Here is a 25,639-nt window from a genome sequence, read left to right as displayed (position 1 = left end):
ATAAAAACAGCAGACAAAATAGTTCTGTATTTCTACAGTAAAAATCTTGATAGAGTACTTTTTGTTTATTCAACAGATTCACATTCTGATCAGTGCTCATTACCTTACAGTGAGAGAAAAAGTGCTCTGTAGAAAACAGATTAGGAGTCACTGAACCTCACTGCTTTTTCTCTTCTAGAGATGTAGAGCCAAAACAAAAAAAAAAATAAAACAATAAAAGAACGAAAATGCAGCCTTTTGAATTTGAGAATCTCTGTTCAATTTGATGAAACCTTGTTTCAGTAATACCTTCTTTTCATGTATGTTCTTTGTAATGGGCAGTTTAATTGTTGGGTCAGTTTGGCTTCTGATCTACTGACTGGTTGCTTCAATCATTTCAAAGTCTCATACCTGAGAAGGTTTTCCAACATTAATATTTTAACATTACTTGGAACATTTTTGGTTTTATATTATATACCATGTTTAAGGGAACAGTTTTAATGAAATGTATAAAGTTGGATAATTAAGACCTAGCCCCAGCAGAGGGAAAGGACATTATTCTTTCCTTCTTTACAATCCTTTTATGTAACTGAATATTTTTTTGTTCTCTTCAGTCCCTCTTTTTTCCAAGATTTACACCTACTGCCTAACCTATTCTTTCTTGGACTTCTGATCTTTTGTTGCACTCCTCTGAATTCTACAGATCAGAAGGCACCATACCAACTTTGAGAGTGTCCTATTCAAGGAGAAGTAGGTAAGTTGCAAAGTGGAAAGAATGCTCTACAGGTTGTTCTGATTTATGTGGTAGTATAATATTTAACTTGTGCAACCTGTGATCAAAAATAACCTCAAATCTTGGTCTGCTGCCTGCCTGGTCATTCTTCACCCTGTGTTTAATTAACTGCATATGCTTGCTCAAATCAGGAAACTGCATTATTTACATACAGAATTCCATATATATCAAGACATTTTCTAAACTTTTCAATGTAATAGACTTCAATATTGTCCGCCAGTATATTCATAGTTTACCCTAGATCGATGTAATTTAAATTTTAATAAGGAAATAATAAAAGCTAACAAGATTTTTCCATAATTCCAAGACAGGTCTCTATGCATTATAGACCTACTGTTTCTTCCTATATGCAAGGCCTACTACTGTTTTAGGAGACAATTACATTGGTCTGCACATGCCAGATTCTTCTTGATCTTCCTATTTCATTATTTTCCAGGTGATTAAAATACTGTGATTACCACTCCAGTGTTTTTCTGATTAGAAAAAAAAAATAAAAAATGATTCAACAAATAAAATCGTCGGGAAGCAGGTAATAATTGATGTGTCTTGCAGAAAATTTACTGCATGCTCAAGAATTCTGATTGTTCCACCATCTAAATTTTCTAAGTAGACAGGTTAGATTGTCACAAGCATTTGTGTGTGAAAAAGATTTTCCTCAGAGAATTGTTAGTGCCAAAAGAATAGGTCTGATCCTGGATTTATTTACATCATTACTTCAGCAGACCTTAATGAAGTAAACACAGAAGTAGAAAAAATGGGGTCTATGTTTTCATTGTCAAGGACCACAAAATTCCCTTTTATCTTGTACATCTGCAAGCACGCTCTGATTGAAAATAACTGTAAAATAAAATAAGGAAGGTCTGTGTTTTTTTAAAAAATATCGGTGGATCCTCAGTTTCATTTTTTATGGATTTTTTCTTGTTCATAAATAATGAATGTTTTTAATAAGTATATATTCTTCTTCATATTTACAGATGATGGTAGTTAGCTTGTGTTGCAGAAGGGGTGAGGGATCCTGTGGGGGTGGAGGAACTGTAGGCAAAATGCTTCCCAAATGCTCATGTTGCTTGTAGCCTTTGAAAATTCAACTGAGAACTTAACTTCCCTCTTGAATCAGGATAGCTTTTTGTAATGAAATTGTTCTCCCTGTGCTTTGGTTATGCTAAGCCCAAACAATGCATTCAACTTTGACTCTAAGTCGTTATTGGCAAAACTGTGGAGTCTGGAAAATAACAATTAGGTGAAAATGTCTTACTACAGTAATTTCTTCAGGCATCTCTTGGCTGCCTCAACTTCATCCATTCTGAAAAATGATGAATCATCACCTTGGCAAAGCTTTCAGATGCTGTGTTCCCAAAAATGAATGTAGCATTTTCATTAAGTTTGCCTGTTGCTCTGCAGTTGCCTTTTTTTTCATTTTAATTTTTTTTAATTCTGATAGCTCCATTCCTTCTTCCCCATCATAGGCAGCAATGAGTGTATTCATATCTACCGTAAACAAAGAGGTGTGTATCAACATTATGAGTGCATAAATGGTTAAAAGGTGCTGAAATTCATGCCAGATGCTTCAGTGACTCATTACCAAATGGTAAAATGTCTGAAAGCTTAACAAGATATTCATTTTTTCCTGCTGGAAATGCCTATTTACAAAGACCTTTTTCTGTTAAGAGCCATCATTGATCACAGTTCTCCAATATGCAGAATCAACAGCAGTCAGCTGTCAGCTTATGAAACAGAGCAATTTGCTTCTTCTACTTGTATTAAACAGTGATTTTTATAACAGCCAATTACTTAGAGAAATTTAAATAAGATACCTTTGAGAAAAAGTTTCTTAAGAAAATGGAATATGTTTGCTGGGGTTTTTTTCAGCTTTAAAGGCAAGAGTTGATTTGGACTATGAAAAATCTATGTTTTTTTTTCTTTCCTACAGCTTGATTAAAAATAAAATTAGTTTTTATTTGGAAAGAAGAAAGGATGTAAAAGTTGTTAAGCAACTAATAAACCAAAAGACATTTAGGCATCATTCAATCTGATTGAGGGTTTGGTCAGTACCTCAGCCTGATAATTGTGCCTCTTCTGACTCACTTTTATCCCACTTCCCACAAGACTGTGATTTATTGCAACCACATTAATTTAGCAAATATAGGAGAATCATGAATTCTAAAATTAATGACCAATCTTCTCCCAGTCTCATCTGCTTTACCCTCTGATATATGAAACACATTCATATTCTAAATGAAATCATGTCCTGAGGCATAACATTGAATATCACATTGAAAATTATTTTCATTATCCAATATACCGATTGTTTAAACTGGTTTAGGGTTCACTAGGACACTTGGACAGTTGAGGATGACTTCTACTTGATCACTGGTGGTGAGCTGTTTTGATTTCAATGCATTTTCATTTCTTATATTTGTCATCATGTGTAACTGATCACCAAGGCAAAAAAAATGTAATGAGTTGAGAACTTAGAGATTTTTCTTTTAACTGTTGATGAAATTAAATACCATAATGACACTGACATTTTCTCTTCAGCATGATACCCATGGAAGTGACCACACATTTTATATTAAAAAAGAACATTCAGATTTTATAGTTGTTTATCCATTTATTCTGTAGATAATCTTTTCAGTTCCCATGCTAAAAGGTGAAAGCAAAGCAGGTAGAGTCCTGTTTCTAAGCAGTAGCACTGTAAGGCATTATCACAATGATGCATTGCTTAGAATACAAATGTTATGAGGAACTGTGGATCAAAGGAATGTTTTCCATTTATTGACTTTTTTTCTCTAAAATTTAATGAAAATGTAATCCTCTGAATTAACAGCTTGATATAAAAGTCATTAAAATAGATGGAAACATATCCATTCATTTAACTAGTCTTTAGAGCAGGCACTTTAGATTTTAATGCCTCTTGCTCCGGCTTGATGAGTATTATCTTTGTTACACAGATGATGCTGTGAAACCATGGAAAAGTTAAATGTTAATTCCAAGGCTACAAAATGAGACAGTTGGAAAACCAAAAGTGAAATATTAATAGTTCTCTGTTTGTACTTTGCATTTAAGACAACACATTACTGGTTTTAGCTCCTTGCTAAAAAAAAAAAAATAATGTTTTCTTAGTTTTGCTGCTAAGTTCTCTCTAAGGTGTTAATAACTCAGCTTATAAGTGGACTCTTAACTCAAGAGAAACTGATTTTACAATGAGTACTTCCATTCCATAGCTGTGTAGCTATGTGTTAGGGATTTTCTCAGAGTGCCCTTCTGACTTCCGACATCTGTAGAGAAAGTCCAGCTTCTCTGTAAATTGTATTGGTTTTAAAAGACCAAAATACCATTTCTTTAATTTTGCACTCCACTTAGGCGCCCAAGCAAGTGTATTTGACTTTGGCAACAAATGCATTCTGTACAGCTGAGCTTTCAAAAGAAGGTTCAGAAGGTTCCAAGGATCTCAGACAGAAGCATAAATCAATATGTTTAGTATAATTTAACTAAACTACTGCCACCAATTTATGTTCAGAGTTCTTTTGTCAGTGCTTTGACAAGAAACAGTAAAGGAAACTCGTTGCCAAAGAACTGTCTGAAGAGGAATGAGATGGCAAAAAATTCTCCATTCAGCTTCCTCGTGTCCTTCACTATCTCCATACAGCACAATGTATTCACATCAAAAAAATATAAAAGAAGTTATATGCTCGGACTAAATGACACAGAAACACATATTCTCTGAATTGCTTTACATTATATTTCAAGTCTAAAAGTTAGGTTAGATTTTGAAGGCTTTCCATCCTAAAACTAAACTTCTTCAAAGTCCAAAGGATTTTAAAGAGCAGCAAACCAGGGTTTAAAATCTGAGGTCTGGTCCAAAAACTGAACAGAAGTTCTAAAAGGTGCCTAAGATTAAATTTATTTTTGCTGCTAGTAAATGTTCACCTTTTCAATTTCTATGGCAGCAAGAAGGGATCCTGGATCCAGAGAGAACAAAAGGACTTGGAGTTTTAAATAGTATTGTTTAGAAGGGAGACAAAGGAATTGGTGGTGTTGTAAATCTTTAACACTCAACCCAAATCAGTATTTGCAAGCAAACTGAATGTGTATTATCATATTATCATGTATTTCTGTTGTGATCACCCCAAAATCCTGAAACCTTACCTTGTGCTCTCTGATCAGGTCAACAATCGCAAACTTGGTTTCTAATGGATTTATGCACCAACACAGATGCTTTAGGAGTCTATATTCAGCTCAGAACAGGTGCCTTTGTTATAGCAGGGAGATGGGAGTTTATTCATTTGGTTTTTTGTTTTGTTCCCCCCTCCCATTGTGTTTGTTTGTTTAGTGGGTGTGGGTGTGTTTGAGTTTTTTTCTGTTCTTGTGTGGTTTTTGTTTTGTGGGGAGAGAAGGGTATTTCTGTGGGTTTCTGTGGCTTCGTTCTAAATTTTATTACTTTTAATATTTTTTCATTAGGATCTTTTCTAATTCTACACTTTTCTATCTACCCTTCTCTCTATTTTTAACCTTATTTCTATTCTCTGTCATCACATATTTTTATTGCCACATTCAGCCCCAAGGTACCTTACAATTCTGCACCAAGAATTATTAGCAGAAAATTAACAGCTAATGCTCCTTGAAAATGGATGGGACATATCCCTGCAAGATAAGATAACTTTTGATTTGTTCACCTGTATCTTAACTCTGGGATCAGTAGTTTTGTTTAACATTGCTCAGTGGAATACTGTACAAACACACATTCATGAATAAAGCTCAGACTGGGACCCCAGAGCTTTCCATGTTACAGCCACTTATTATAGCAGTTCACAGGCCTGCTCTGCAGAAATGGTTTGCTGGATGACTGTGGAAAGGACTGACTCATAGCATTGTTTCTTCAGCTTCCTTGCAACATAAATGGAAAAATAAGGAAAGTGTTATTAAAATGATTGGCTATTTTTTTCTCATTTTCTATTTAAGCAGCTATCCCAGACTGACTGGCTGTTATTTAAAACTGACATTTGATTTTATGCTGAAGTGAATACAAGTCACACTCTGATAAATCCTCAGATAATGAATATAATACAAAGTTTTCATATCAGCTTTGCAGAGAAGTTCCTGGGCAACTAAAGACCCTGGTAATTTTTGGCATGCTGCACATATAGTTCTATTCTTTCTCTTGCCCTGCATACAGTTCATTCTTCACTATATCTAATAAATCACCCACTGTATTTGTTAGAGGTACAGGAATTCTGCTACTGTGAATGTCATATTAATCTTGGACCTGTATTGAAAATATTCCTTTGAGGCTGTAAGACTCAAGCTATATTTTTTTTCTCATTTTGTATAGAAGTTGAGAAGAGAGATAAAAAGATATATTCCTTTTCTTTTCAGTATGGCTAGAATTTCTCTCTGAGTTTGTGAAAAAAATAAAAAGTTAAAGTTTTTGTCAATATGTTTTCGTATTTATTTTTCTGATGCCTTACAGTAAAAATTTCCAACAGGTATAGTGTGATGGCCAGTGCATTCTGCCCTGCAACCAGTCTAAATAGTCTGGAAAGAGTGAGGGAGCCTGAGGAGTGGAATATCATGCATGACAGATTCAGCAGGTGTTCATAGCTGTATTGGACAGAGGCAGAGCTGCTTAGGGAGATCTGTCTCATGACATCAATTTTAACACAGAGAATCATGTGCCTTGGGTATCAAAGGTTTGGGAAACATTGTCCATAGTATCTGTATGAATTAATTAGTTCTACTAGCATGGAATGAAACATATAGCCATGATTGTTTTCTTTTTGCAGTCAAGGATTTGTTCTCCTTTTTAAAAGAAATTTCAATGTATTATTTGTGTGTTAAACTCTTGTGTGGATTTCTGAGCATGTAAATCTTTCCGATCCCATGTAGGAAACTTGATGTGTTTTTTCTTTTTTTTAGAAAGCCTTCCTGACCTCTTCATATCCAGAACTGAAAGACTTGGATCAGCAAATCTTGACATCTGCATTCAGGTTCTAGTCCTTAGGGACCTGAAGACTTTTGAATAATTGAGTTCCCACTACTCATCTCCTCCAGTGGAAAGCTATCAGCAAGCAAATATTTCTGATTAAACATGAGTTGGAAAGAACAGACATCAATTGTACCATACACATGGTACTGTCAGTGAAAACCCACCCAGTCAGGTCTTTGCTACCTCATAACAACCTGAAGATTCTGTAGTTCCAAATTATCTTGGCTTATTTACAGAGCTGAATTAGAGATTCAGTGGTATGAATACATACCTGTTCCTGTGAATGATTACAATTGCAGAAAAACAGTAGTATGTGGTGCAAGTAAGGCTAGTTCATCAAAATAAAAGAATTTAAAGCATTTTAAAAAAATATTAAAGAATATAATTCTCAGAAAGTGCTGAGTAAGTGCAGAAAGGTTGATTATGTATGAATATATGAATATAAAGAGTATGAATGCAAAAACTGCTATTAAAATGCATTAGGATGCTCAAAGTCTGTGACACTTCAATATAAAACAGTGAGTTTCCAAAAGAGATCTTAATTAGAACTGATCATAACTTATATAAAACAGTATTTGGTTTGCATCTAGCATTTTATTAATTTAATATTTTTTGTATTCCTGAATCAGTTGCCAAACAATCCTTAATCATCCACCTAACTGATCTGGTTCCAATAGTTCCAAAGTCCAGTAAACTTTTAAGAACATGGTTTTGCATAAAAAGCCATGCGCTATGGCATTAAATATAACATATCATCTGTAATAATTCACCATCTTTAGAGGTATTTTTAGTGGGAAAAGCTACAGCAATTTCCACAGTTGGGAGGACAAGTCAAATGAAGACTGGTAGTAATATGAGGGTTTTTTTATTGTGCCCTTTTGCTCTAATGTCTGTTTTGTCACATACATTGAAATTACTGAAAAGGAAATCTGAAATCGAGACAGAGTTACTTATGAGCATAGTGGGAAGAATTGCTGAAGACTGTGTAGCTCATTTAGGTTTTAAGTTATGCAAGTCTCATTTTCTGGGAAGCTCTTATATCCTACGGATGGGCAATTAAGAAAATTCTTAGATCATTTTTTTGTCACTAATTGGGACCCATTTAATTTATTCAGGCAGATAAGAAATGTGAATGTGGGAACTGCATACCCTTAAGACAGTCAAGAGCCAAGACAAAGAAGAGGGAGTAAAAAAGAGAGACCTAAATTTCCCCTTGCCAGCCTGAGACTTCTTTGGGACTTTGGTATGTCAATTAATCTCTTTGTTTTAATTTGTTTTAAAATCAGAAATAATTATATTTCTGTAGTCTGGAAGGCTTCAGAGATTCTAAATTTAGTGGTGCTCAAAGGCCTTTGAGAGGATTTATTGGTAGATGTTTTAAATTAGCACTATGTACTTACAAAGATTCTCTAATTTTCTTAAAGGTTGATTATTCCTGGCAGTATTAACTCAATATTTTCAAGGGAAAAAATGACTAATTAATTTTCTAATATTATGGAAGAACACTAAAACTGGTAAATACAGAGTCCTACTTAGCACAAATTACTTAACACTTAAGTTTTGCAATGCTGTGTATTGATACATTTTTTGTATTATAAATACCTAATCTAATTTTAAAAAGGATTATGTATGAAGTCACGTGAGGCATAGTATGAAAAATAGTCAGGGAGAATTTGTGGAATTACAGGAACCACATGATGGATGCTACTTCCTCCTTCCCTTAATGATATCCCTGTATGTTGCTTCCAAGGAAAAAAAAAAAAAACAAAAAACAAAAAAATAAAAATAAAAATAAAATAAAAAAATAAATAAATAATAAAAAAACCAAACAGACCAAATCAAAACAAAACAAAAAAAGAAAACAAAAAAAGGCACTATAACTATAGCCCAAACCTGGACAGTAAAGCCACTTCACCTTCCTGAAAACCTTCCTGCAGCAATGATTGAACAGTTCCTGACACATGTGGTTTCCTTCCAACTCGCTCTTCCTCCTTATTTAGACTCTACACATCATCTTTGCTTTGTAGCCTTTTCCTCTTCTCACTGTGCCTCATTTCTTTTGCTTTTTCAGCTGACTGGTAACCTCTCCTAAATAAAATCCCTCACAGCTATCCAGTAATGGATAATTGGTACTTAAAGGAACTACAGACTGGGGGTTTATGCCATTTTTAGACTTCCACATCTTCTGACTTTTCCTCTGCACCTTGAACATTAACGTATTCAGTGTGGTCTCTATCATAAGCTCACCAGAGAACACATATCTGATAAAATGAAAGGTAGAGTGACTGCTTGTTCAATAATAGGTATTTAAAATGTAGCAGCTGCTTTGGAAAGATCAGGACTAGCAGGAAAACCATTTAATCTAGGAGGATATACTGAGTAAAGAACAAATTGTGTTTGTAAACTGAGACCTAGGAAAGGGAAACAGAACTGTTTGCATTAGTGTCATATGGCAATACCACTTCAGGTTAGGTGTAAAAATGTGGGAGAGAAAGGGAAGATATAGATTTGGAACAAAGAGAGGCAGTATAGCCTTCTTATAGGCAGTCTCATCAAAGAATGTGGTCAGGTCCTCTAACCTTGAAGTTTGTTTCTGAAAGGCACCGTCCAGGAGTAGAGTGCACCTAGATAGTTATTGAGCTTCTATGGCTGATAGTAAGCGTCCAGAAATCATAAATGTCATCTAAACCAAGATGCTGGATACTAGGATTAAATGACAGGGCATATTTTCTGAGCAAGGTCAGTCAAGAACTTGAAAAACTGCTAAAATTAAAGGTGTCATTTCCATTTTAACCTTGACTAGTATTTAAAGTTTATTCAGGTAAATAACACGTTTTTATAGTGTTCTTACTTCTCCAGAAGAAAAAATAAATCTAAACAATGGGATGTTTGCAAATAAATCATCTCAAGACCTAAATCCAAGCAGCTCTAAAATCTCAGGTCTTAAGTATTTCTAATTCATCTGTAGAAGTCAGACTGGTGTCTGATCTCCACAGTGTGTGAAGCCTACTCCTGTATTTATGAATGCTTCTGGCAAGGAACAGATAGTGAAAGGACAACCTATGACTTGAGGAGGGCACATTTCCTTTTCAGAGTAATAAATTACTGCCTATGGTTTCAGAAGAGTGCAGCAGTGTCTATAGAGCCCTCTCCAGGATAGCTGAAAAATATCTCCTGAGTTTATAGCAATTTCCTTCACTTGTTGATGATCTGCATGTAAACCAGTTTCTTTGGGACTTGTGCACATAGAGGTTATGCTGAACAATCACGTAGCAAAAAATGAAATTACCATCACAATTAGTAAGAAAAGACCATTTGACTTTACAGAGTAGAATTTTGCTTATTTATTTTTAAATGTCACCTGTATCTTATTTTCAAAGGATTATGTTATTCAATAAATAAATAATCTCCATTGCAGTTTTATCTAATTAATAAATTGAAATCCTCACAGAGAAGGAATAGAAAAATGTCCATCTGACAATATGGATTTCTCTTTCTAGTGAAGACAAAAAAAGAATTGTATTTGACTCTAGGTTTGTTGCACACTGAGTTTTATTTCCAGAAAAGAGCAGGGCATGGTGGAAAAGTCATTCAGAACCTTTAATGAGCTAGGTTGTCCGGAAAAAAATTGTTTTTCTCTCTTTTTTTTCTTTTTTTTTTTTTTTTCCAGCACAGGTACCTCACAATCTTTTTGAATATTGTAGTTTTCCAAGAAGAAGCTTTGCACCTTTCCTCCAAAACCCACTGGAGTACAATAAAAACTACCTATAAGCTCTATGTCCGTTCGTCCTTGTAACAGGTGTTAAGAACAGTTACATTTTTCAAAAAACCCCTGTTTTCATATGATATTAAGAACAAAATAAATATTCTCTGCAAATTCTTTACAAGACGTTAGTAGAACCTTTAAATACTCTAATACTGTAGTGGTACACACACGCAAAAAAAGGCAAGGATTTTTTTTTTAATTAGTGCTGTCTGTTATGTTTTGATCCTGAGTCTCATGCTTTTCACTGTTTTATTTGAAGCTCTATCCCTTAGAAGAAATTTGTTGGTCCAAATTCTTAGCTTGTTCATGGAAACTAAGGTTTTAAATAAAAATAGAGGTTATATGTAGAGAGATCACAATTCTGTCTATGTAGTCCTTTGCCCTTCAGGTTGTGGAGAAAAACTGAGATCATCATTCTTACACATTCATATCAGATGGGAAATAAAAATAATTCAATCTATAAGATGTCTTAAAATTCATGAGTTCTCCTTTTTTTTTTTTTTTTAAGAGTATCAAGATTTATTGTGCCTGGCTTGTGATTTTTTGAGTGTCTTGCTTTGACAGTAAAGTTAAATATAGAATGTTCATTCATTTTCTTCAATTCAGTTTCTAAAACTTATCTGTCAAAACCTTTCTGCCTATATATTCATTCAGGTTCCTATTTAACTATCTGACCCCTTCTTAGGAAAACAACCAAGGTTTTACTTAGCACTGTGCTATAACTTAATTGATCTAAATATTTTATTTTGTTATAATAATGTTCAATGCTCTTTGTAAAAGAGTTCTCTTTTTCCGTGTTGTTTGCATAAAGCCTTATGCTCTTCCTATAATCTTCATTGAACACCTACTAAGGCATTTTGTACTTCAGGATTCCCTTACTGCTGAAACGATCTAGTGAAGAAGTTAGAAACATCTCAGGTGTGTTTAAGAGTGAAAAGCATATAGATCTGCTAAGCTGGTAAGCAGCAGGTGGGGCTGCTTGTGAGCACTGCTAAATTTTTGTAGAGAGAAAAATGTGTAGCATTTAATATAATTTAGAAGGTAGCACAGTTTAGGTAGACAAAGCAGAATCTTTTTTTTTTTTTTAATTCACATTGTAATATCTGATCTAGTAAGGATTCATCTTAATTGTAAAGTTTTAATAATACCTAAATAAGGGGAAATAAACAATCTTACTGCTGAATTGAAGTTACAAATGCAGCCTAGCATAGTGAGAGAACCTCACTCATAGAATGAGATTCATCCACCTCTTCCTCTGCATGTGAAATGGCTTTCTAATCTCTACAATCTTTCCCTTTTTATTAATTTTGGAACTCTTCATTTCAAAGCTGGTAATATAAGTATCCTATTCTGTACCTTAACACAGAAAATGGAGTCTGACAGTGACAGTGACATAGTCATACCTTGACCCTTAATTGATCTCTTATATAATCCATCCAACACACAGGCGAGGTGCATTAGTATAATCAATCATGCAGTTCAACAAGGGGAAGTGCAAAGTCCTGCACCTGGGGAGGAACAATCACCTTAGGCACTAGTGCATGCTGGGGGCTGATCAGATGGAACACAGTTTTGTAGAAAATGGCTCTGGGGTTCCTGGTGGACATCTAGTTGAACATAAGCCAGCATGTGCCCCTGAAGCAAAAGTAGCTAATGAAATATTGAGAGCACGTTGAGGAGGGTGATCGTTGCCTTTTATTTGGTGCTAGTGAAGTCACACCTGGAGTACTGTGTCCAGTTCTGGGCTCCCCAGTACAAGACACACAGATATATTTGAAAGAGTCCGATGAAGGGTCACACATAAAGTTAAGAAAAAAGGCTGAATTAGCTGGAATTGTTCAGCCTGGAGAACAAAAGGCTCAGGGGAATCTTACTAATGTATACAAATGCCTGAAGGGAGAGTATGAAGAGGATAGAGCCAGACTCTTCACTGGTGCTCAGTGACAGGACAAGGGGCAAAGGGCACAAAGAGAAATGCTGGAGGCTCTGTCTGAACATCAGGAAACAATTTTTTACTCTAAGGGTGACCAAGCACTGGAAGAAGTTGCCTTAAGGGGCTGTGGAGTTTACCACCTTGGAGATACTAAAAAACTGATATGGTCTTGGTCAACAAGCTCTAGTCGACCCTGTGTCAGCAGAGAGATTGGACTAAATGATGCCAGAGGTCACTTCCAACCTTATCAGATTGTGCTTCTGTGAAGTACTATTTATTGATACAACACTTACAAAATTTTATTTTTAACTGAGTCTCAGTTTAGGAATTATATCCCACTGAATTTGAACAGGACTTATAAAAAGCATGATGAAAATCAACCTTCTATGACTCAGCGTCTAAACTAAGTAAGATTGAAAAAATAGTGAAATGATTTTACAGTTGGCTTTGATTACAGTTATGTCCAATTCTATTTGAGTAAAGTAAATATCTGACAAATTAACTTTTTTCTTTGAAGTCCTGGTTTTCCTTAGTAGTTGTCTGCAGCACCTCCATGAATGTACCTTTTGAAAGCAGATCACGTATTGGAATGCTTAGACATATCATCAGAGGTAACTTTCTGTTACTTTGTCTTAAAATAAATATCAATGTCCAGTATCTTTGGCACTCTGTTGATTTACAGTTCTCACAGCAATTTTGCTAACTTGCCAATAATTCATTTCTAGTATGTGTTTTAGGAGAAGGTGTTTTAAAACATAACCTTTTAGATTAACAGTATCAATTAAATGAAGCAAATGTGCTGTAATTACAACAGAGATACATGTATATGTCTCAGAGAACATTAACTTAAAAGCTAACTGTGAACACAAATGTCAGTTTAATTATTAATGTAAAATTTACTGTTTGTCACAGGGGATTAAATACACCTCCTAGATTGTTGTTATTCCTATGAAAATTGGAAGGTGTTGCATCTCTGGTTATTTTAATGTCCTCCTGATTATATATGTCAGTGAGGACTTTCTCTGAAGCTGACTGGTCAGTCTTTATGCAATGTAATGTGTAGCATACCTACTTTGAGAGCCATGATATAAACAGTTGTTTCTGTTTAAGTAGAAATTCATGCTATGAATATTTCCATGGAAATGTATCAATCTTTAATTGCCGTATGTTACTGTGAAAAAAAAAAAGCGTGTTTATATTTCATAAGAATTAGATCCCAGTATTTGAACACAAAAATATTAATAGGTCTGTACTTGGTTTATGTGGCAATGTTTTGCTGGGGGGAGCTACAGGGGTGGCTTCTGTGAGAAGCTGCCAGAAGCTTCCCCAGTGTCCAACAGAGCCAATGCCACCTGGTTCCAAGGTAGACCTTCCACTGGCCAAGGCTGAGCCCACCAATGACTGTGCTGGTGCCTCTGGGGTAACATAGTTCACTAAGAAGGGTAAAAGTTACCATGCAGAAGAAATTGCAGATGGAGAGAGGAGTGAGAATATGTGAGAGAAACAGCCCTGAAGACAGAAGGGACACTGCAGAAGGAGGGGCAGGAAGTGCTCCAGGAGCCAAAGCAGAGATACTCCTGCAGCCTGTGAGGAAGACCATGGTGAGGCAGTTGCGCCCCTGCAGCCCATGATGGACCCCATGCCAGAGCAGGTGGACACCCGAAGGAGGCTGTGACCCTGTGGGAAGCCAGCACTGGAGTAGGGTGATGGTAGGACCTGTGGACCTGTGGAGAAAGGAGCCCACACTGGAGCAGGTTTGCTGCTGACAGGTTGGAGAAGTTGGAGAAGAAGGGTCAATCCTGAAAGTGTGTGCTGCAGAAAGGGAACTGGTGTCCTCGTCGATGCAAGTTGAATATGAGTTGGCAGCGCCCTGGTAGCTGGGAGGGCCAGTCGTGTCCTGGGGGGCATCAGGCACAGCATTGTCAGCTGGTTTAAGGAGGGGATTGTCCCAGTCTGCTCTGCACTGGGGCAGCCTCACCTTAAATATTGGGGCAGTTTTGGTCACCACAATATAAGACAGATATAAAGCTACTTGAGAGCATCCAAAGGAGGGCCATGAGGATGGTGAAAGGTCTTTAGAGGAAGCCTTATGAATAGATGCTGAGGTCACTTGGTCTGTTCAGCCTGGAGAAGAGGAGATTGAGGGGAGACTTCACGTGGTCTTCAACATCTTCACAAGAGGAACCGGAGGGGCAAGTATGGTGGCAGTTTAGGTTGGATATCAGGAAAAGCTTCTCCACCCAGAGAGTGGTTGGGCACTGGAACAGGCTCCCCAGAGAAGCGGTCACAGCACCAAGCCTGTCTGAGTTCAAGAAGCATTTGGACAACACTCACAGGCACATGTGGTGACTCTTGGGGTATCCTGCACAGGGCCAGGAGTTGGGCTCGATGATCCTGATGAGTTTCTTCCAACTCAGCATATTTTATGATTCTATGATTTCATGAAGTCTGTGGAGGACTGTCTGCCATGGAGGGACCCCACACTGGAGCAGGGGAAGTATGATGAATCCTCCCCTGTAAGGGAGGGAGAGGCAGAGACAATATGTGATGAACTGACCACAACCCCCTTTGCCCATCCCCCTGTGCAGCTCAAGGGGAAAAGTTAGCAAAGCGGGTATAAAGTTAAGCCCAGGAAGGAGGAGCAGGTGAGAGGAAGAGTTTTTTTAAGATTTGTATTACTTCTCATTATCCTACTCTGATTTTCATTGGTAATAAATTCAGTTAATTTTCCCCAAGCTGACCCTGTTTTGTCTAGGTGCTAATTGCTGAGTGATTTTCCTGTCCTTATGTCAACCCACAAGCTTTTGGTCATAGTTTTTTTTCTGCTCCTGTCCAGTGAAGGAGGGAGAGCAATAGAGCAGTTTGATGGGCACCAGGGAGCCAGCCAAGGTCAACACATCACAATGTTCCACAATTTTGTAATCTCATACCCTCCCTGAGGACGGTAGTGTTCTGTTTGTTTTAGTAGTATTAGTTTGAATTTGTTTTTAGGATTCTTTTGAATATATGTTTTGGTTGGTGTCAAATTTTCTTTTATAGGTCCAGAAGACTATAGTAGTGAATCAATATTTTGAAAAAAAAAATAAAACATTATCAGCTTGTGGTCAAGTAGCCTATTAGACTGGAGTTTATTGAAAAGCATATTCTGAGTGTGTAAATCGAGTCCTTTCCTATCATTGACAACCATATAATAAAAACCTTTAATTAAGCTGATCAAGTTAATTTTTAATGCCTAGATTGTTTTTTTTCCCTGCTAATTCCATTGAAATTTTGTTCCATAATTTCACTGTTCTCTGGCTAGAAATGGTCTTATAATTTCCATGCTAACTTTATTAATTATTAATATATTAATTTGTTGCTGTGTCAACATTCTCCTGTAGCTTCTAGCCTTCAATATGTTTATTTGTCTGATGTATTTAAGGAGTGCCATGATATCCCTTTTTTAGTCTTCATTTTACCAGGGTTAAAAGGACCACACTCATTTAATATCAACTCCTAAAACAGGCTTTGTGGTACTCTTGACTGAATTTTTTATGTTTTATTTTGAGTTAATTCCTCTTGAACCAGAATGACCATACTTGTTATAAACTGTATTGAAGATGAGAGTAAGACCTTTAGGTCTTTTATAGTGACATTAAAAATTCTCTTTCTTTTCCAAAAATGTAAAGCCTGAAACAGTTTTAGACTGTGTTTACTGTTTTTCAGAACTTTTTTGCATCAATGATTTCAAGTCATCCTGTAACAGATACATTTACCCATGTTCTTTTCCTCTGCTATTTCAGACTCACCCTCTGGATTGTGGCATCAATTCTTGTTGTTTAGCCTTAAGTTCACAAACTATTGAATTTCACTTCATTTCTATTATTACTGTCCTCAAGGTCATCCAATTTTTCCTATCTGGAAGAGAATTTACAATTCTTTTCTATACGGATGATGACTTCAATTCTTTTTAATCAGAGAATCTCATTAACCCACTCCTCCACTTTGTGCCAAGGACATCAGATAGTGTATCAAAAAAATTAACCTCAAGACCAGTTCTAGAAAAGATCTACTTGTAAAGCTTCCCCAAGCTTGTTCTTCTGCTCTTCAAAGTACTTTTCATATTACTTGCTTTTCAATTCTGCATATAACCAAGCATCTCAATCTTATCCAATTTTGACCAGTGTGGCACTCTCTCAGATACTTAACTGACATCCAGATTGGTAAAATATGCCCAGCTTCTAATGAAAATGAAAATGCAGTTTCTTATCAGTAGAAAATTTAGGTTAATCTAGACTAGTAAACTCATTCTTTCTCATATACTTTTACCTCAGTATATGCCATTCTTTTTCAGTATGAACTTTTTAAGGAGCAAAACGGATCTGAATAGCAAAACAATTTGATAGATGAAAGGCAAACTTAGAGTGTTACCTTGTTTTCTCTCCTCTTGACAGTGAAATGAGTGAGAGAAATGTAAAAGGAAATGTCTGTAGGGTTTATTTGTGTACACAGAGGTATGAACTAATGACCTGCAGGAAAGGTCTCCTGTTGGGAATCTAAAATGCAACGACCAGAATATTTTTCCATGTTCTTTACGCTGAAGGTCATCTTCTCTTCTTAATCCTGGGTTTAAAGAAAAATCTTTGACACCTTCCCCCCCCCCCCCCCCCGCTCCTTTTTTCCTTCTTCTCTAGGGGCTAGCCCGATCAGTAGTCTGAAATCAGTAGTAGTCAGGCATCTAACTCACTACATTTTAGAAAATACAATTTCTACCTATTGACATATGCAGGTGTCCAATTACTGTAGATGTGTTCCCTGGCACCTTATGGATAAAAGGAATACCTACTCATAAGCAGCTGAACACATGTGAAGGGTCATTTCCTTAGATTCAATGCACTTTAAACATTCTCTTTTATATGCTTGACTGGAAAAAGAAAAACAAATCCAAAAATGAACAGGTGGGAAAACTGCAAACTTTTCTCAAAAATAAGGTTTTGTGGTGCCTAGGCTTAAGCATTAACTTTAGCTTAGTTCTGGCCTTTTGTGAACTTCTGATTGCTTCATACTAGAAGCATTAAATCCTTACCATTTCAGCCTTTTTTTCTGTAATATTGCATATATGCAAACTAGCCTTGAAAGGCACATGGCAGCACAAAAAGCAAAAGCAATGCTTTCAACCCAAAAGGCAAGTAACTTCAACCAGAATCACATAACTTGCTGAGTTTGATTTCTGCTCTTTACACACCCCATTATTTTCTCCACATTATTTTCTTGCACATCTTACTGAAGACCTGGCCTTTCCACCCCCGCCTCCCTTTGTATTATCAAATGCATTTCAAATCCTCTTTTAACTAATATCTCAACAGCAAGAACAGTATTGGATGTCATTTTCATTCTGTGAATTACAATAAAGAATAGGAACAGGTCTAGGAAGAAGCCTACTCACACATCAGATTTTTTTAGATTATATTAGTTGCTGTTTGGGCTGCTTGCATGGTGTAAAATTTATCTGCAGTACTAAAATTGTTTTTTCACTGAAGTGGACATATGTGTGCTTATGGAGTTTTCTATGAACATTTAAGACATTTGTCTGCCTATGAATAAGCAATAGGAGCATTTAGAAAATTTTGTCAAGAAACTGCATAACTGTCCATTTGTTGCACGCGATAGTTTAACTCTATAATCTTACATAAAGGAATAGTTGTGTGAATAGTTGTGTTGCAGTGAAAACCTCTGCATTAATTTTCTATCTAATGCAGCCATCATGACCTCTGTCAGCAGTTAGCACTCCTGTGCCCTGCAGTGGAACACAGCTCAAGGGAAAAAGTATGGCAGTATCAGGGAAAGAGAAGCCCTGGCACAAGGTGACTGTGTCACCTCAGTAATTTCTTTAGATAATGAAAATTGCAAGGGGTTGTTTTTCCTGCGCTGTAAAGGACAAAGTAAATAATTAATTACAGGCTGGAAAGTAGCTATAAGAAAAACTCTTTATTAAGATAAAAAGAAGGTCCTGTTCTTTGTAAAATTTTCCTTCTGTCTGCATTTTTCAGTTGCATGGTTGGATTATAAAAGCTAAATACTTGTGACCTTTCAGTGGCGTTTGGAACAGACAGATTAAATCTGCTTTTAAAATACCTTTTTCTCCTCCTGGTGCTCCTTGTAGACTTCATGTTCTCTGTTAACAGTGTTCATTTTGTAGTAGATTGATGTTCATATAAAAACAGGAGTACATTGGCTGTCTTTTTTAGAAAGTTGTGTAACTATTAGCAATATTTCTGGTAATTACAATTCAGTTGGATGAAAGGCTGAAAAACTTGGCAAAGTGAATATGAAAAGGGACACAAAACAATCAAGCAAACAAATATATCTTTTGAATACAGTGAGCTTTTCAGACTCTTTTTCTTTGCTCTTTTCACAGGATAGAGCTCTAAAGGACTCTTTTTTTTAGTTTGTCATTATTTAAGTACTTTCATCACTGTTAAGGAACTGAACATACTGTTCCCACAGATGACCACACAGCCTTAGAAATGGCATTACTTTTTTTGTCATTTATAACTACAAGAAAATTAAGAGTAATGAGTTTGGGAACATTCTATCTCCACAGCTGAGGAAAGTAATATATTTCCTCCAGAACTTGCTAGATGAATCTCTGAATCATGTTTAGGAATATTCCTGTATTTTACCCCCATTTGGGGCAAACAAAACTTTTGAATTCTTGCATCTAATAGTATAGTAAAAGTGGGAGAGCCATGCAAGAAATGGTGCCAATCCTGAGTGAGATTGATTCACTGAGTACTTTTACAGAAGGCATGTTGAATTTACAGCCAGTGGTAAAAGAACTTGTGTAAAGTATTAGGAGCAGGTAAATAAACTGCATTTACAGAAAAATTTTGCATTACAGGAAAACTTCAATCAAAGCTATATTACAATAAATCATAAATATGTACTTACTTTTGGGAAGAGAGAAGGGGATCTTTTAAAAGAGTTTGTTAATGAAGAGTTAAAATGTTTAGAGAAAGGAAAAGCATTTGTACCAACAGCACAAGTAGTTGTCATGGCTTAATTCTGTTTATGCCTCTGGAAACGTCTAGCAAGCTTGCAGGCAATGGAAAAAAACATGATTTATAATAGATATAAAAAGCAAAGTTCCACCTTCAAGCTTGAGGGCAGGAAATAGGATTGTGGCTGAGCATAAATGCGCTTCACAATTCGTGCTTCATTTCTTCTGGTGCAGTCCCACTGGCATCAATATGTTGTAATCTGTGGTGGAAGTTACCTCGGAACTGGTTCCTGAAAACTGTATGATTTCCTTTAGAGCTGATGCCATAAGGCTGCTGAACAGATCCCTGCGTGTTTCTGAGTAAAAAATAATAGTTTCTTCCTACCAGAATTATCTGATGTTTCATCACTCCTTCCATAAATTATAACTCCTTCCATAAATTGAGTACATGGGGATAGTCCATGGACACTGGGCTGTGCACCAGGGCTCATAAATCACAATCATGTTCATACAGTGTAAGTCTTGATGCAGGACTAAAGGGAGTCAGTGGGATTTTTTGCTGATCAATGATTTGCAGTTGCAGTCTATCGAATTCAAAAGCCACCTGCTGGTGCATCTCTTTTGGGAAGATGTCAATCCAATTAACTGTTAAGAGGTTCAGCGCTTGAGAAATGAATGTGTTTAATCAGCCTTATTTTCCTGGTACATACAGCATCTGTGTTTTCTATTTTTACCATTAATTAGGAAGCATTTGGTGATACAGGGTACGGAAGTAAGTGCACCATTCAAACACGCAACGAAGTCGGCTGGCATTTTTCTGATTTTTAAGTTCAAGTATAGAGACATACTATAAGAATAAAACTACAGATGGATGTTTAAAAATAAATGTTAATATTTTATAATTCTGAATTATTTTCAAAAGTTATGTCTATAGGAAGAATGGATGTTTGAGATACAGAAATAATCAGTTAGAAGAGTACAAACTACAATATCTTTTTTTTTCCAAAGGTCTAGAAATTTAGACTAATCACTTGTATACTGTGTTTATACAATTATATACTTCTATCCTAAATAAGGAAGGATAAATGAATTGAGGAGGCAATGGAAAAAAAATACTGGATGTACACGAGTTAATGATAAAAAAAGACTAAATTCAGCAGGATACTAAATTCATTCTCTATGCTCTATAGATTCAATGGATTTTTGTGAGTAAGGTCTTGCTGAACAAAGAATAAAAATGGAAAATTGGTATTTAGATTAAAAATATATAACACAAAGATAGTAAAGTGGTTGAAGTGTGAAGTTTTATTTCACATGTTCTGATCATCAAAATTCTGAAACATTTCAACCAGCTTCATCACTTCATATGTTGGCAAGGAGATACCACGCTTTAAATGTTAAAGCTACATTCTTAGCTGAGATATCTTTGGAAGAGACTATCAATGAACACTGATTTTTTTTTTTTTAATAAGATGTTTGGACCATCATGGAAAATATACATTGTTCAGAAGAGATACTCATTAGTGGAAAGAGGCATTTGGTTTGGTTTTATGCCTGTAATTTAGAGAAACAACAGCTTTTGTTGCTCAAGAGATCTGCAAATGTTTTGCAGTTTTCTGCAGAAGTAATACAACAGTTTTATCAGAGCCAACATTAAAACAGTAAAAGTTATTCTTGAAGTCTGTTTCTTCCAAGTGACTCCCTACCTGTTATGAAAAAACACTTTCTCACAAGACACATCAAGATCACTCTAGAATAGAAAAATAGGAAAATGTCATATGAGGTAACATGCAGGAGATGGAAATGAAGTTGGTTACTGGGATTTTCTTTAGTTCAAATGCAAGGAGAGATCAGAGTAATCACTGTTTCTTGCGAAGATGAAGCAATATTTACCTTGGATTTGAAAGGATTTTTTAAAATGTGGAGACAGAAGAGCAGCAATTTTCTCTAACCTTGTATTCTCTCTACATCTCTATCCAGACAGATCACTTTGCAGAAAGGTTAGGACAAACACTGAGGATAATGTGGAACAATGCTTGCATACACAGAATTTCTGCTCATATTTCTACCAGTAAAAGAAATCTTGTATTCAGACACCAGATAACTGACAGATCTTCCTGTTTGCTTTCATCATAGATGTTACAGCTGGAAGCTATTATAATTACAAAATGGACACCCTGGTAACCGCCTAGCCTCACAGCCATGAATTGCTCACAGTAAGTAGCATGGGATGGCTACCTAATTTTGGAGTAGGAAAGAGTTTGCCTGTGTGGAAGTGAGCTCTGCTGTGCCCAAAGGTGTCAGGACCATAAAGTATTTTATCCAGTAATGTCTATTGTGCATTCCACAATTTAATTGTAAGCAATGCAAAATATCTTTCCGTTAGTTTAGCAGGCTAAAATAATTGTGTGAGCATAGAGACATATTTTTAGTACAGGTGTTTCAGATGCAAGTCTTACCTTGTCTGCTTCGTTTGGCTTCCATAGTAAATTTCTAGATAATATTCACACATAATGAAGACTGAAACATGTTATTATGTGCTGTAACAAGTAATAAATACTGAAGTTGAGAAGTAACCTTGAATATTAGTGCTATAATTTATTTAAAAAAGAATATAAATTAATTTAAAATAATCATTTTTGCGAGGTTACAAGTGGTATACCACACCAAACTTGTGAAAACTGTCTGGTTCCATTAAATTTTTTATCCTGTAACTAACAAATAGTGCACTATTGTGGTGAGTTGATCTGAGCTGCCTGGCAGACACCCAGCTAGCCACTGTCTTCCCTCTTCTCAAAAAGAAGGGAGAAAATGAAAGATTTTCTGTTCATGATAAAAGCAGATCACTTCCTAATTACTGTCACAGTCAAAACAGACTTGATTAATTTAATTTATTGCCAATTAAAATCAAGTTGGATAGTGAGAAACAAAGACAAAAATGCAAACACCAGCTCCCACCCTTTTTCCTTAGAATTCTTTCCTTCATTCCAACTTTTCTACCTCGCCCACCCCAAGTGGTGCAGGAAGGGGAACAGGGGCATTGTATCCAGTCCATAACAGCTCCTTTCTGCTCACACTTCCTCTTGCTCTAGCCTGGGTCATCTCCATGGGCTGCAATCCTTTGGGAAAAACTTGTCCCAGTGTGGGAGCAGCTCTGACAGCACCAGATGCATTCTTGTCAGGAGCCTGCTCAGGTGTAGGCCGTTCTCACAGGTAGCAGTGTCTTCTGGGAGTATTCACTGGCTCCAGGGTTGGGTCCTCTATGGGCTGCAGTGTGGATATCTGCTCTGGCATTATCCTCTCCCTGGGCATCCAGGAAGACTTGCTCCTGTGGCTGGAGCATCCCTTTCCTGACTCCTGGTCTTTTCACCCTTCTATTCACTCCTCCTCTGCCTGTGTGGGCTTTCTGCTCTTTGTTAAGCAGGTTTTCCCCAAGGCTCCACCAGCTTGGCCGAGGGTCTGGGCTGTGCCTGGTGGGGCCACTGGTGCTGGCTGGAGCTGGCTGGGGAGCCTCAGCCTTCACAGAGGCTCCTGCAGCCTTATGGCCATTGTCTCAGTGTGGGCACCCCACACAGGTGTGTATCACATTGGAAGGAAATGAAGCAGTTCCTTTAAAAATATTATTTAAGGAAATTAAGGGTCCATAAGGTGCTGGGGAAGAAGCTGGCTGTTTAGAGCTGATGAAAGTAGTCTGAAAAGCCTACACTGAGCATACAGCTCTGAGTACGATTTATTCTGTGTCACAATTAGCTTCACAGTAACGGAATTCAGTGTTTTCTGTTTAGATCTGCTCTCTGCTATGTTTAATGAACAGGTATGTTATTTTTGAAGTTAAACTTCTTGGACAAAGTTACACAGACTGCACAGATATTCTGAATAACTTTTGCTAACACAAGGTCTTTAAGTGTTTGAAGATACTGGATGTGTTCTGTTGACAAATTTAACATGATTTCTGAATGGCCCATTTCTCCTGTTCATGTACAATAGAAGCACCTGGGAAGTGAAATTTTTAAACATAAGTTTAGAGCTGAAGACAGAAAATTAATTTTGCTATTCTTGATTTCATAGTTTGGGGGTTTCTTCCCTACTTGTCTTAGTGGTTTTACAGCCATTGCAGTGAAAATAGGAACTCGAAGAAAATTGCTTTGACTCTGCAAAGTGTGACAGACTTGATAGCTACCACGGTGAATCTGAACATACCGAGGTGGCAGCCATTTCCCTTCCAGCAAACTGTAGTATTGATCCATATGTGAGTCAAGGAAAATGCATAAAACCCCTTCTACAAACTCTAGAGACAGGCAATCATCAGATCCTGAAAACCAATCCAAAGTTACTAGTTTCAACATAAACCTTGGAAACTTGCAAGCAGACTGTTGAGGCAAAAACATATCAACTTCAGTTTCAGCTTTCCAGTCCAAAGCTGATGGCTTCAGTCAGTGCAGACAACTAATCAATTACCCGGCATGAATAATGATGGAGTATCAGAAACTTTCTTCAAACTATTACTCAGCTGCTGAACTGTGTTAAAACATGACATTGCTAACGAATGCAGTGTAAATGATTTGGAAAAGCTCTTGCTTGCAGACAGCAAGGACATTTCCCTTACCCAAGATACATAAAATTGAGCATAATTTATTTTGCATGTGGCTGTGGAATACATTGAAAGGTCACTATAGGAGTTAAAGCAAATCAAAAGTATGTATCTTTACATTGTAGTAGTCCAAGATAAGCTTCAAGTATGTGATTATGAGATCAGAAAAAATACTACAAATTTTACAGGAATTTTCACACTATTTAATAATTTAATAATTTATTAATATGCTTTTTACATATTAATGGTTGCACATATGTGTAGTGTGAGTTTTTATTTTCTATAGGTTTACATATATATGGGTATATCTAAACATAATATAAAGCAGGGTGAGAATTTAAAGGTATTTCAGCAATAGGATAGATGTCTCTAAAGGATTAGGTATTGGTCATGTGAACAGTTTTGTGTCAATGGAAATAGAAGCTACCTCATTTGAATCTTAACTTCGTGACTTTCATTCCAGTGCTGTCTGCTTTTTTGTCTATAGGAGCTTAAGACCCACCTAGAATATATAATGCCTATTTATGGATGTGTAGGAGGGCAGTTGGTAGAAATAAACAAACAATTGTCATGATAAATTTCATTCCACTTAAATTTAACATAGCAAATGCACAGACCAAACTATATATGCAAAAGAACTCTGAATAAGCCCACCCAAATGCTAAAGTTACAGTAAAGAAAAACATTAAAACGAACTCCTCATAGACATTCCCAGAATCAGCAAAGTAATCTTAATCTATAATCCCCATGTGACGTAATCTGCTTTTGTCTATTGGTAGAAATCATGGTAGGTCAGCTCATTCCAGCTATGGTTTGAGTTTGTTCTTTTCAATTCTACTAACTGAGAATTGAAGGGGGGAAAATGAAGTGGATAAAAAATATTAGACTCTGAATATTAAAAAGCTTTCCCCTTTCAATGCATTTAAGAGTTTGCAGAAGTTGGCAAGTAATTTGGGGACATAATTGTGAAGAAAACAAACAGATATTTCTAGTTGTTCAAGTAAAAACTTTATTTTTTCTTTATATAACATTGACAAAAAACAGTCCACATAAATATGTTGCTACCTAAATGAGAAATCCAACCCTGTCCCTTAGTTTGCTTGAGGAATGGTGATTATTAGTTATAGAGAGTGTTGGACTCCAGCTCAGACAGGAAAGGTAAGTGTGCACTGGCAGCTGTCCAGAGTTGTGTTTGTGTGTGTGAGAGTAGGGCAGGTGGAAAATGGTTTTTGGATCAGAGTTAGCTATGCTCTCTGTCTTTTTTGTTCACAGGCTGCCTATAACTACATTAATTATATTACTTACAGTTTTCTAAATTAAAAAGGACTGTTTGAAACATTACATAATAAAGTAAGGTATAACACTGATGTATTCCTGCCCCGAAAATAATGGTTTCCTTTGCAAAATGTATCTTGAATAGGCTAAACCTTATATAAGATGGTTATGTCATAAAACAGTATGTGGAATCAAATTACTCTCCTGCTACGTTGAGTTGGAATCACTGATTCTGCAGTCTGTGCTCAGCATTAAGGGCTACACAAAATACTCAGTTGCGCCAGGGAGGATATGAAGAGATTAGAGAGACTAATATATCACAGACTAACCTCTTTGC

The sequence above is a fragment of the Pipra filicauda genome, unplaced genomic scaffold (assembly GCF_003945595.2).
Source record: "Pipra filicauda isolate LSUMZ 115617 unplaced genomic scaffold, ASM394559v2 scaffold101_size5749837_pilon, whole genome shotgun sequence".
In the NCBI taxonomy this organism is placed as follows: domain Eukaryota; kingdom Metazoa; phylum Chordata; class Aves; order Passeriformes; family Pipridae; genus Pipra; species Pipra filicauda.
This window is presented reverse-complemented; position numbering follows the sequence as displayed.